The sequence below is a fragment of the Globicephala melas genome, chromosome 14 (genome assembly GCF_963455315.2).
Source record: "Globicephala melas chromosome 14, mGloMel1.2, whole genome shotgun sequence".
Taxonomy (NCBI): Eukaryota; Metazoa; Chordata; class Mammalia; order Artiodactyla; family Delphinidae; genus Globicephala; species Globicephala melas.
Genome location: NC_083327.1, coordinates 59,709,858 through 59,722,394, shown reverse-complemented (window position 1 = coordinate 59,722,394; position 12,537 = coordinate 59,709,858). Strand labels below are relative to the sequence as shown.

Here is a 12,537-nt window from a genome sequence, read left to right as displayed (position 1 = left end):
CTGATTTTCATTAGGATTACTCTTTTAGCACAAGGATGTGAGGTCGTATTTTTGTGGTCCATGTGTGTCGTATAATTGATAGCACTTCTAACAGACAAGGTGCTTCAGGCTGGTTTCAGAGACTTTTCCAAGCCACAGGGTTACCTGTACTGGATCTGCAAGGTACCCTGATGAGATCCTCATGGTAAGGTTTTGTTATCTCAAGATCTTCCCCTTTCTTCATTGAAAGAAATTTACCTAGATGTGAGATGTTAATGTTAATAAAATTATTAAAGGATTAACTTAGGGACATTAAGCTATTAACCCCTGAGTTATACATTTTACTAGTACAGCCCCAGTGTCATTAGGAAATCGAGGAAATGAACCTCAGAAAAAGTCTGTCACAGAGCTTTGCTTATAGTATATGCTTACTAAACATTTGATGAATGAATAAGTAAATGGTTAAATGAATTGGCACCAACCTATATAGGTTGGTTGTATCTCCTAGGTTGTCTGTCAATTTACTCCGAGGTTCCCTACGTATTTTTCTCAGTGATTCCTCTGGTTTCTTTAGCTTTAGCTTTGAAAGTTAGATTAGAATGTATGTACTTCTGGGGAAAGTTATGGTCATCGTCACATCTTACCAATATAATTATTATATTTCAGAGCATCTAAAGAGCAATAGAGTTAAATCCTATGGTACCTGTAGTCAGGCAAGCATAGTTTGAAAACCATTAACTGTAAACACCAGTATTTTAAGATCTTTTTATTTTCTGCTATAAAAAATGGCATATGTGAAAGAGATATTTTTAAATGACTGACTCATTTCACAGATTAAAAAATGAGTTTTGGGATTTTCCTTAAGTTTTACATAGAAAATCAGTGGTATATGAAAGCTAGAAACTCAGGAATTTATTTCTTCATCTTGTGCTTAACCATTTGGAGTCAGGCCGTCTCCAGACTATATTTTCTTTTTAATGGCAATAAAGTGAATGAACTCAAAAGAACAGTCTAGCATCCTGCTGAGATTGATATGAAAAAGGCCAGGGAAAGAAAAGATTCCTCATTAATGGATTTATATTCTAGTGATAGGACTAAGGGGTGGAAAGGTCATTTTGGAAAGTAAAGTGAAACATAGAGCATGCAGAAAAATTATCTCGTTATCTGACTTAGAGACATGAAGCTGCACGTTATCCTCTGTTCGTTTATTTTTTCTCCTAGTTTTCCTTTTATTTTTAGATAAATGTGAGTCAGACAGATGAGACAAGAGTAATTTTTAGAAACTCTCTTGCTTTGCAAGCTTTTGGGAGCAGAGTTTTTCTTGTTTTATATGGTCTGATTGGAAGTGCTATTTGACTGTAAAGGAAGAACAAGGCATTCAATCCGAATTTGGGGATAAGTGGGCAAAACAATGAAAATATTAAAAGTTGAGTGTATGAGGCCATAATCAGACAAAATTTAAAACTTAATTTGAAGATTGAAATTCTTTCTAGATTACCAGGAAAGGAAAGACATTGTACCTCTGAAAGGACTTTTTAGTTCAACAAGGAGAGTGGGATTAGAAAGTAACTATTTATTTTATTTTATTTTTATTTTTTTGCAGTACGCGGGCCTCTCACTGCTGTGGCCTCGCCCGTTGCGGAGCACAGGCTGCGGACGCACAGGCTCAGTGGCCATGGCTCACGAGCCCAGCTGCTCCGCGGCATGTGGGATCTTCCCGGACCGGGGCATGAACCCGTGTCCCCTGCATCAGCAGGCGGACTCTCAACCACTGCGCCACCAGGGAAGGCCTAGAAGGTAACTATTTAGATGACCCTATGCTTGGTGACAGGTCACTTATATATAAACACTTTCATTTAATTTTCAACAATTTCTTGGCCAGGGATGTGTTATTTTTTTAAAATGTAGATGAGAAATTTTAGACCCTGAGAGTAAATGTGCCATCCACAATCTCAGCTGCAGAGTGGCAGAGGCCAAGATTCAAACACAGTTTTCTTTGGCTCCAACCCTCTGCTCTTACTCCTACCCAGAAGCTCTCCTTCTATCTTCTAGCACTGGGGATACAGATGAGTAAAGCACCTTGTGTGCCAGAGACCCTACCACCAGACACACACAAATGTATCTGTGTATATGTATATACGTCTCTGGTGAGATATAGCTTGTGACTCAATAATACTCAAGACACAGTCTCAGCCCGAAGAAGGGGATGATCAACTCTGCTGAAGCTGGAATGGAGCAGGTCAGCTAAGATTTTATGGAAAAGGAGAAAAAGCCAGTTGAGCCATGTCTCCCATGTTGACAAGGCACAGTAGGTCATCTGAGATGGAAGGGAAAATCTGCACAAAATGACTTGAAACAAAAACATAGAAGATGTGTTTGTAGGATTGCCAGATGAAATTCAGGGCATCCAGTTAAAGAGTTTCAGATAAACAACCAAGAGTGTGTTAGTATAAGTATATCCTATACAATATTTGGAACATACTTATACTAACACATTCTTGGTTGTTTATCTGAAACTCAAATTTGACTGGGCATTCTGTAAGTTTGTTTGCTAAATCTGGCCATGCTACTCATTTGAGTCTCGTTGGAGACTAGTGTGTAAGGCTGGGAGCACGGGGAGGGGTGCCGAGAGGGTTAGACTAAGGATCCAGTCTTTGCTATACAGGGGATAAACAGGATTTAAAACAGGATTACCCTACAAATGAGTATCTGTTTATCCTGTGACTGGGTTAATTTATGCCACTTAGTTAAAAACAACAAGCAACTGAACAAAGAATTGTCTCTAATGAAAAGGACATTTCTGCTCAAAGAGTCATATAATAAAATGGCTTCCAACAAACTTTCAAATAAATTATTAGTTTCTGATGATTCTTTTCGCAAAAATGAAAAGAGAGAAGGAGGCACGGTTTGGGTTAGAGAGGAGAAAATTAAATAAAACCAGATATATTTATATCACATATATAGTACATATGTGTTTCCTGTTTAATTTGTAAGTGGGGAAAAAATGCAGATGGAATCGTATTATCCCCATGCAAATCCCATCTAAACTAAACCAAAGATATTGAGCTCTGACTCAGCAGCATGGAATTCTTCCTGGAGTCACAGAAGAAGGCATATCCCGTTAAGACAATCAGGAATCACCCTGAGGATGGCAGGTGGCGTGTTTACATTCATTTAAAAACTTAAGGGTAATAGATCATTAAAAAAGCTATTTCATTACAGTATTTTTGTTTAACAATGTTCTATGTATCTATGACACTGGAGATATAGCATGTCTCCTACATTGGGGTTGTTGGCTGAAAGGAGGCATCTAAACATTTCAGTATAACGTTTAGAAAATTAAATTGCTTGTGAGAGCAATGACTGCATACCAATTTAGACTTCTCTCTCCCTCCTCATTAAATATGTGACTGTGTCTTTTATTTACTTGTCTCTTTGCTCCAGAAAGGATTTAAGGCGGCTTATAAATATGGGCAAGACCCATCACTCCTACACATGTGACTGTTCAAGCATTTTGATGATGGTACACTTTAAAGTTGAACGCCAAGACTTCTTTCTGTATGATTAGTGTGTGTCTGCTTCTGGGGTAAGTTATGGTAATCATTATGTTTTACCAACAGCATAATTTTTGTTATTTCATAGTGTCTACTGAACAATAACATAAATCCTAAGGGAACCATAGTCAAGCAAGCGTATTTTGAAAGCTGTTAGACAGAAAAATTCTATTTGACTTGGAGATTTTGCTTTGGTTTCATTTTTATTTAATAAGGGATTTCACTGTCCTTTGCTTAATCCTGTCCTCACTTTAGTTGAAGTTGAAGAAAGACAAACATCTAACTCTGGTAAACACAATCTGAGTTTCATCATCAACACTTTTGTATAAAGACCAGATAAATAACCAAAAGGAGGTATAGGTCATAATAAATGACTTTGATTCATTGTGTTTCCCTGGATTATTTTTACTTTGCTAGGCATACTATTCTTGCTTAAAATAAAGTGCTATTAGTTATCAAGGATGTGACTTGAAAGAATAAGGCCATTTTTTAATCACGGCCTATTTGAGATCTTGCCTTACCTGGGAAAGGATTTAAACTTCAGCAAGAATGGATTAGGGCAGGGGTCCCATGAAACTGGTCCCTGGCGCCAAAAAGGTTGTGGACTGCTGGATTAGGGGCTAGAATTTAACATGTTGGAAGGCCATGCCTTCCAGATATCGTTTTCAATGTTTTGGCAGGTATCTTGTCAAATATGCTGGGGTTTTACTGCATCTGATGATGACAACCTCAGGCTCCAAATGAGCTTGACAAGCTGAACAAATTGGCTGAGTCTCACAGAATGAATTTTGATAGGAACAAACAATAAATACACATTCCTGTACCTGGGTTCAGAAAACCAACTGGGAAAATAGTTTGTATTGAAAATGCTGGGAAAAAAATGGCCTAGGGCTTTTAGGTAATAGTAAGTTCAATACAGGTCAACAGAGTGGTGAGGCTGTCATAAGTCTAATAGGGTTTAGGTCAATTTTGGAGCAAACTTTCCAGGCTAAGGAAGATGTGATAACCCCACTCAACATTCCACAGTGGTCAAAACTTCTTTTCAAATCCTGAGTTCATATCTAGGCACCCCACTTTAAGAAAGTATGCTTTCAGAAACAAAAGATGTGCCTGGTGAGAGGATATAAAATCATGTCAAAGGAAGAAAAACTACAGGGGCACAAGATGTTTTATCTGGAAGAAAGAAGAGTTTTATTATTGAAGAGGAAAAGGTTTATTCTCTCTGCTGTCATATGTATACAAAGACCAATCTATAGAAGCTTCCGTGTAAGGATGGACTTGCTTATATTTAATCCCGTTTAGATAGAATGGGCTGCTTTAGGAGGCCAGCACCTCTCACCTGTTGGAGAGGCTGGAGAGGTGATTTTCACATTGGATTTATATCTAGATCTTTGTGGTCCTGTACTGAATCTGGTATTCTACTATTCTAAGCATGTTTAGAGTATTTAAATGTTTTTCCGGTATGAATATCTTCCAAAGCAATCAAGTATTTCAGAAAATTTAGTGATATTGCAAAAGAGAAAACAATGACACTAAACTAGCATTTGTTATCACATAGACAAAGTAGCTGGTTGATTGATTAGAAAGTTAAATTTTGATGTGTAGGTATCTAAGAGACATGGCTTGTTTTCTGGTTATTGGGCCGTCTTGCCTACAGACATGCCATTTAAATATAATTCTCAATATAAACAGGCAAAATGAATGAAAACAGATACACATAAAACCCTGATCAAAACAGTTTGAAATTACATTAGCTGTAAAATTCCATTATAATCAGAAATTTTGCGTTGGTCGCTTTTATGTATCATTGTCTCTTTTCAGTCTTTTAATGTACAATGAAAAATCTCCAGATAACAAATGCTTGTCAAGCCCCAGCCAATAGCTCCCTTGTTTCCAAGAACATTTGATATTTTAAGATACCCATATGACAAAATAAGTTAGTCCCTTGGAGTTTGTTTTCATAAGATTCACAAAATCAATTCTATGATCCTTTTTTTGTTTTCCTATCAACACTCCCTCTACTTCATTTTTGCTAGCCACCAGCTGGCTGTTTTTCCCACCGCAAAAGGACTCTAAACGGCAAGATAATTATACAAAAAGAGATTTGCTCCAAAAGTTCCACGGAGCCAACTATGTCAGCGATGGAAAGAACTAGTACATTTTGTTTGGAATATAAAAAAAAATCCTACATCTGGCAATTTGCCTACTTAAGCCCCAAATATTCTTGACTCCAGAATTCTAAGTGAAGAAGCTCACCTTTTCTTCTTTAATTTATTTCTAAAACTATAAGGTAAAAATTTGCATCAGCTTTATAATATCCCTTGTGATGTCAAATCACATTAAAATGTACGAAGTAGAATGTTAAATTATAGTACAATAGTGTATATATTAGTCAGCTAAATTAGAAGGCTAGATGGTGTTGAAATTCTCATAACCAGCAGTCCAAATCATGATAAAAGTTTTGATATATTCCTTAGTTAAAAACTCCTGGTGTTATGTAATCATCCCAAAGTTAAGGGGTCTGGTTTGGATGACTGTGGAAGGGACACAATCCTTGAAAGTGAACAAAGAAGTGGGTATAGCTCATATTGCTATAGACAGCCATCTTGTAGCCATGAAGGAAGTCATCCAAGGATGAGGCAACCAAAGTCAGAGGGGTTTAGGAGAGGAGCACTGAGTCCAGAGAATCACAAAGAAATGGAGCAAAAGCTCAGATCACACCTTTCATGAAATTTGTTCTCACTTGAAATATTGGAGATGTGAGTCAATAATAAATTATCTTTTAGATTAAAAAAAATCCTGGTGTTCAACTCCATTCGTATCTCACTTTCTTTCCTTTCCTGATATTTCAATATTAGCACAAGGTACTCTTAGTTCCAGGATTTAGAAATCAGTTACAAAAGCTCAAAGCAGACTTGTCCAGCCAGGGTTGTCTCAAGTTTTCAGGAAATAAACATGTAGGCAGAAAAGCAGGTGGTATGCTGTCTGCACAGGCTTCTTTTTCAATAAATACAAGCCAGTTCAATTCACTGCTTTCCAGGTAAAATACCTCATAAGAGATAAATGTATGAGGGTACTCTGTACTAACATTTTGCCTTAATGTATAAATTCTCAGAGGTATGGAAAATGCATGAGGGTTAGAAAATCATATTGAAAGAACTTTAGATCTTTAGCTCTCCAGGAGACTAAATGAGAGGCCACCTTGTTATCCTGTGTTCTAACAAACCCCTCCCATATTAAGAGCTCACTCGAAAGCATTTCAGTGTATACTGTGTCATGTAAGCAAAGGGCAAATTTGTACAGTCAAAGCATGCATTTTTGAAAAACAAAGCACTGCTCAAATATGAGGACTCGTAGTTACATATCATTTTAATAGAGCTACATACTAAACACCATAACTTGTAATTCATGAAAGAGCTTAGGGCCCATACGGTAAACAGAATTAAATTCTATCCTAATAACTTTCTCGGAAAAGCTAGTGGAAAATTAGCTGCATCCCACCAGGCAATAAATATATCACACTAAACAAAATTTAAACTAGAGAACAATCAACCCCTTTTCTTTGTTCTTTCAAAGGAAAAGCAGATTAGACCTCTGAAGAAAAGATCAAGAGCATTTTATGGGAAATTCAGGGGAAAAAAAAAACTATTTGGACTGAAATCAAAATGTTATGAATAGTACTTTCTAAGTAATGACACATATCAGGAGCATTTGTAACCATAAGAACAATGTGATAAATTTTAATCGCTTGGGACTCCAGCTCTGTGGGAAGTGCTCACTACACAGACATCATTTATAGGTTTCCAGTTATGACCTACGTCTAAAAGACATTTTAATGATAACCGGAGAAAGTAGATAGATTGTCTTCCTAGAGTGTTGAAGTTCCTGCTTGCTGTCATCCTCAGCTCTATTAAAGAGTAGAGGCTTACAAAGGTACTCTTCAGTCTAGCAATCAGGATGCAAGACCAAAGGGATGGAACTATCTAAGATAAAATGTGCCAGAAACATACACTCCTCAGGATTTCCTGTGGGAGTCTGACCAAAATAAAGCAATATTAATAAATATAAATTCTGGAACACTATTATCAACAGAAACAGAGTCTTGAAATGTACCCTTGAAATTCTTCTAGTTTCCTCAGGCAGGTCAACTATTTTAACGTTATTGTGCAAAATGTTAGACCTCCCTACAGGGACAATTGCTTTAAATTATATTAAAGACTCCAAGATTCTAATACACATGCTAAAGGAAGGAGTTTAATTTGTTGGATGCTCTAAATCTTTGAGCTCACTCGGGATCTCTCACTCAGGGTCCTTTAGCCTCTTGGCCTTGAAAATATTTGGGAACAAAAAAAAAAAAAATGTAGTTTGAAAGCATCTCAACAACAAAAAATACGCAATTGGTGAATTTGCTTTTTATCCTTTCCCCTGTCTTTACTGCATATTTGGAGAGAAAGGAAGCTTAAGTGATGCAAGTGGAATAAGAGAGAGAAAAGAAACAACCAAGGAAAAGGTTTGTGTTCTTAAACCCTAAAGAATCATCACTCTCAGTCAGATTTCATCCCAGTAATTTGAAAAACATCCCTTCGAATGTAGCTCAAAGCCAAGCAAGATTTTTTGGTCCAAGTTTTCTCATGAGGCAAGACCTTTAGAGTCTTGAGTCTTCAGCCTCTCTGGGCTTCCATACCATCCTGAGCAAGTGAATCAATTCTCACAGTCAGGGAGACACTGCTTTTAACTATTCTCCCTTCAGAACATTTGGTCACCAGCAACATGGGGGAGTGAAATGACTGCTCGCAATTCTCCTTGCATTCTGGTTTCAGAGTATTTTTTTTTACCCCCCAGAATAATTTTCCTTAGTAGAGTTAAGGAGGCCAATATACATATAACATCCCACTCAAATCTAGCAAGTTTATAACCAACTGGAGTAAAATCTTTTGTTTTACAAGGTTATTTGCCCAGAAGAGCTAATTACAAATGTGCTTGACTTCTCCAGCTTTCAGCAAAATCAGTAGCTACTAAAATCAGAGAGTGCTGAGAATAGAAGATGGGGCAGTAATTACTCACCTTGCCTTAAAGAGTAAATAAATACACATAAATCTGAAGAGACTTCTGTTTCCTAGTTGATAAAATTCTAAAGTTTGTTTCAAAAAATCACTTCATTAGGGCTTCCCTGGTGGCGCAGTGGTTGAGAGTCCGCCTGCTGATGCAGGGGACACGGGTTCGTGCCCCGGTCCGGGAAGATCCCGCGTGCCGCAGAGCAGATGAGGCCCGTGAGCCATGGCCGCTGAGCCTGCGCTCCGCAACGGGAGAGGCCACAACAGTGATAGGCCTGTGTACCGCCAAAAAAAAAAAAAAAAAATTACCAAATGGAGTCACCAAACATGTCACTGGAGGCCATATTTTAGACATCCAGGGACTCTCAATATTACTATCTTTTTAAATTGTTTACATATTAAAATGTAAGACCTGGTGTTAAGCTGACAAAATAAAGTACTCAGAATCAAAGTTTGTTAGTGGACACATGGAAGCAGCAGGATTCATGTTATTTGTTACTTGTTACTTCTAAGAATGAGGCTAGAGGGCAGCTGCTCTCAAGAAAACAGACCGTTCTCAACTAGGCTGAGCTGCAAGCGCCAATGATGACCTGGCCCCAAATGAAAGGGCTAAAGTTAATCTAAGATGTTTACGTCATAGAACTTTCCAGGTTTGAATGACCTTAACAATCTAGACATTTCCCTCCTCCTCCCATCCTACCTATGAATGGTTCAATGACCCACCTAGTCTTCCAACCCAGGTCTCCAGATTGGTTTATTATGATTATTTTTTAGCTGCTAGAAACCCACAACCATGGTTGATTTTTGTTGTTGTTATTGTTCTTCCTTTCTTTTTGTATTTTTTTTCTTTTACTTTTAAATTTTCTAAGGCAGACTCTTTATTTTCATGAAAGTCATGTCAGGGGAAATGTTTTTTCTAAATGCTTTGTATTTTCTCTCAATCTACTCTTTCAGGAATGCTTATCTTTTGAGAAAAGACCGTGTCAGGAATGGAGTGTCTGTAGAGCTGTTGAAAATGCTGAATGATTACAATACAGCAGAAGTATGATATCCAACACCAACTTCTTGGTTAGGTTAACTGGTTACGCTTTCTGTGATTAATAAACTATCCTACAGATTAGCAATGAGAACTAGTTATTTAACCATAGTTATGGCTTGGCATAGATGTGATAGGCTATCTACTCAAGGAGCCTTTTGAACTGTAGAATATGTTTAGTATTTTGATTTCAGATGAAACACCATAGTTGCAACCCTTTCTCTGTTCTCTATTTTATGACTGTGGATGAAGTTTAGACAAAGGAGCGTTTCAATTATATGTTTAATTCCAAGACACTGTGAACCAGGCAAATTCCAGAGCATGACAAACTGGGCTATTTCATTTCACAAGACCTTTATTGCAGATCCTGGAGTTAAGGCTAACAAAGATATAATGATAATAATCACCTAACATACAGGCTAAGAGGAAATGAATAGAAGGAAGAAGTTACATTATAGTTGATGGATAAATGATATCTCATAAATGACAGAGATTTGTATCCGATTCTTAGGACTAGCATTTTTATCAATTGTTTTTTGACTTTTTCATTCACAGGGATGTTTATTTGTTGAATAGTCAATCTAAACCCCACTGTACTTTTGAACTTCCCATTTTAATGGGAAGGTTTTGTCAGAGAGAAATCTGAATTCACACAGATTTGAGAAGTGATGTAAGATACTACATACTGTGTTTTACAGCCTTTGAAGCTCACACCCTCCCCACATATAACACACACATCAGTCCAACACTCACAAAGCTCAGCTGGGATGAACAGCTCCACTGAGACTGAAATTATTCAACCAATGTCCTTGCCCCTGCCTCACTGAAAACCTCCACCAATAGGCCCCTTTGAAGACCTCTGTGTTCAGGGGAGAGAGGTGACCACATCAAGGGTCAGGAATCAGTCTAGTCTGATTATCTGTATAGTATCTATATATTAAGATCTGGGAACTGGACTTAAAGTCCTTTTAAGCCCATTGGGACACAACGATCAGGTTTTATAATATACATTCCTAATTGAGGGGCATCTTTGCTTTAGTTTTCTTTATATTGCAGCCAAATGAAAGCATCATCTGACTTGATTAAGGTTCTGTGTATCAGAGATCCTCATGTGAATGAAATTTCTGTTATTAAAAAACAGAAAGCGGAAAGGACTGGGGTTGGCTGTGTGAATACAGCCTGAAGGGGGCTAGTGCATCACAGCTAGCCGGGAGGGAGTCGGCGGAAAAAGTCTGGAGCTGCCTAAGAGGCAAGAGACCATTGTTTCAGGGTGCGCGAGGAGAGGGGGATTCAGAGCACCGCCTAAATGAGCTCCAGAGACGGGCGTGAGCCGCGGCTATCAGCACGGACCCCAGAGACGGGCATGAGATGCTAAGGCCACTGCTGCAGCCACCAAGAAGCCTGTGTGCGAGCACAGGTCACTCTCCACACCCCGCCTCCCGGGAGCCTGTGCAGCCAGCCACTGCCAGCGTCCCGTGATCCAGGGACAACTTCCCCGGGAGAACGCACGGCGCGCCTCAGGCTGGTGCAACGTCACGCCGGCTTCTGCCGCCACAGGCTCGCCCCGCATCCGTACCCCTCCCTCCCCCCGGCCTGAGTGAGCCAGAGCCCCCGAAGCAGCGGCTCCTTTAACCCCGTTCTGTCTCAGCGAAGAACAGACGCCCTCCGGCGACCTACACGCAGAGGCGGGGCCAAATCCAAAGCTGAACCCCAGGAGCTGTGCGAACAAAGAAGAGAAAGGGAAATCCCTCCCAGCAGCCTCAGGAGCAGCGGATTAAATCTCCACAATCAACCTGTACCCTGCAGCTGTGGAATACCTGAATAGGCAACAAATCATCCCAAATTGAGGAGGTGGACTTTGGGAACAACGATATATATATTTTTTCCCTTTTTCTCTTTTTGTCAGTGTGTATGTATATGCTTCTTTGTGTAATGTTGTCTGTATAGCTTTGCTTTTACCATTTGTCCTAGGGTTCTATTTTTTTTTTTTTTTTAGTATAGTTTTTAGCACTTGTTATAATTGGTGGGTTAGTTTTTTGGTTTGGTTGCTCTCTTCTTTCTTTCTTTTTTTATTACTTTTTAATTTTCTTTATTTTTAATATTTTTTTATTTTTACTTTAATAACTTTATTTTTTTAAAGCTTTTCTTTCTTTTTTTCTCCCTTTTCTTCTGAGCCGTGTGGCTGACAGGGTCTTGGTGTTCTGGCCAGGGGTCAGGCCCGAGCCTCTGAGGTGGGAGAGCCAAGTTCAGGGTACCGGTCCACAAGAGACCTCCCAGCTCCACATAATATCAAACGGCGAAAATCTCTCAGAGATCTCCCTCAATGCAAAGACCCAGCTCCACTCAACAACCACCAAGCTACACTGCTGGACACCCTATACCAAACAACTAGCAAGTCAGGAACACAACTCCACCCATTAGCAGAGAGGCTACCTAAAATCATAAGATCACAGATATCCCAAAACACACCACCAGACACAGTCCTGCCCACCAGAAAGACAAGATCCAGCCTCATCCACCAGAACAGAGGCACCAGTCCCCTCCACCGGGAAGCCTACACAACCCACTGAATAAGCCTTGGTCTCTGGGGGCAGACACCAAAAACAACGGGAAATATGAACCTGCAGCCTGCAAAAAGGAGACCCCAAACACAGTAAGTAAAGCAAAATAAGAAGACAGAGAAATACACAGCAGATGAAGGAGCAAGGTAAAAACCCATCAGACCAAACAAATGAAGAGGAAATAGGCAGTCTACCTGAAAAAGAATTCAGAGTAATGATAGTAAAGATGATGCAAAATCTTGGAAATACAATGGAGAAAATACAAGAAACATTTTACAAGGACCTGGAAGAACTAAAGAGCAAAAAAACAATGATGAACAACACAATAAATGAAATTAAAAATTCTCTAGAAG

The 12,537-nt window shown here is 38.9% G+C and overlaps 1 long non-coding RNA gene across 1 annotated transcript in view; it reads left to right on the top strand.

Moving 5' to 3' along the window:
- The first annotated feature begins 1,601 nt into the window (after positions 1–1,601).
- LOC115851184 (uncharacterized) overlaps positions 1,602–12,537 on the top strand; it is a 51,376-nt gene continuing 40,440 nt past the window's right edge. Inside the window, exons 1-2 of the long non-coding RNA XR_009558854.1 lie at positions 1,602–1,776; positions 3,424–3,565. This is a non-coding gene — a long non-coding RNA (uncharacterized lncRNA). The remainder of the gene's footprint in view (positions 1,777–3,423; positions 3,566–12,537) is intronic.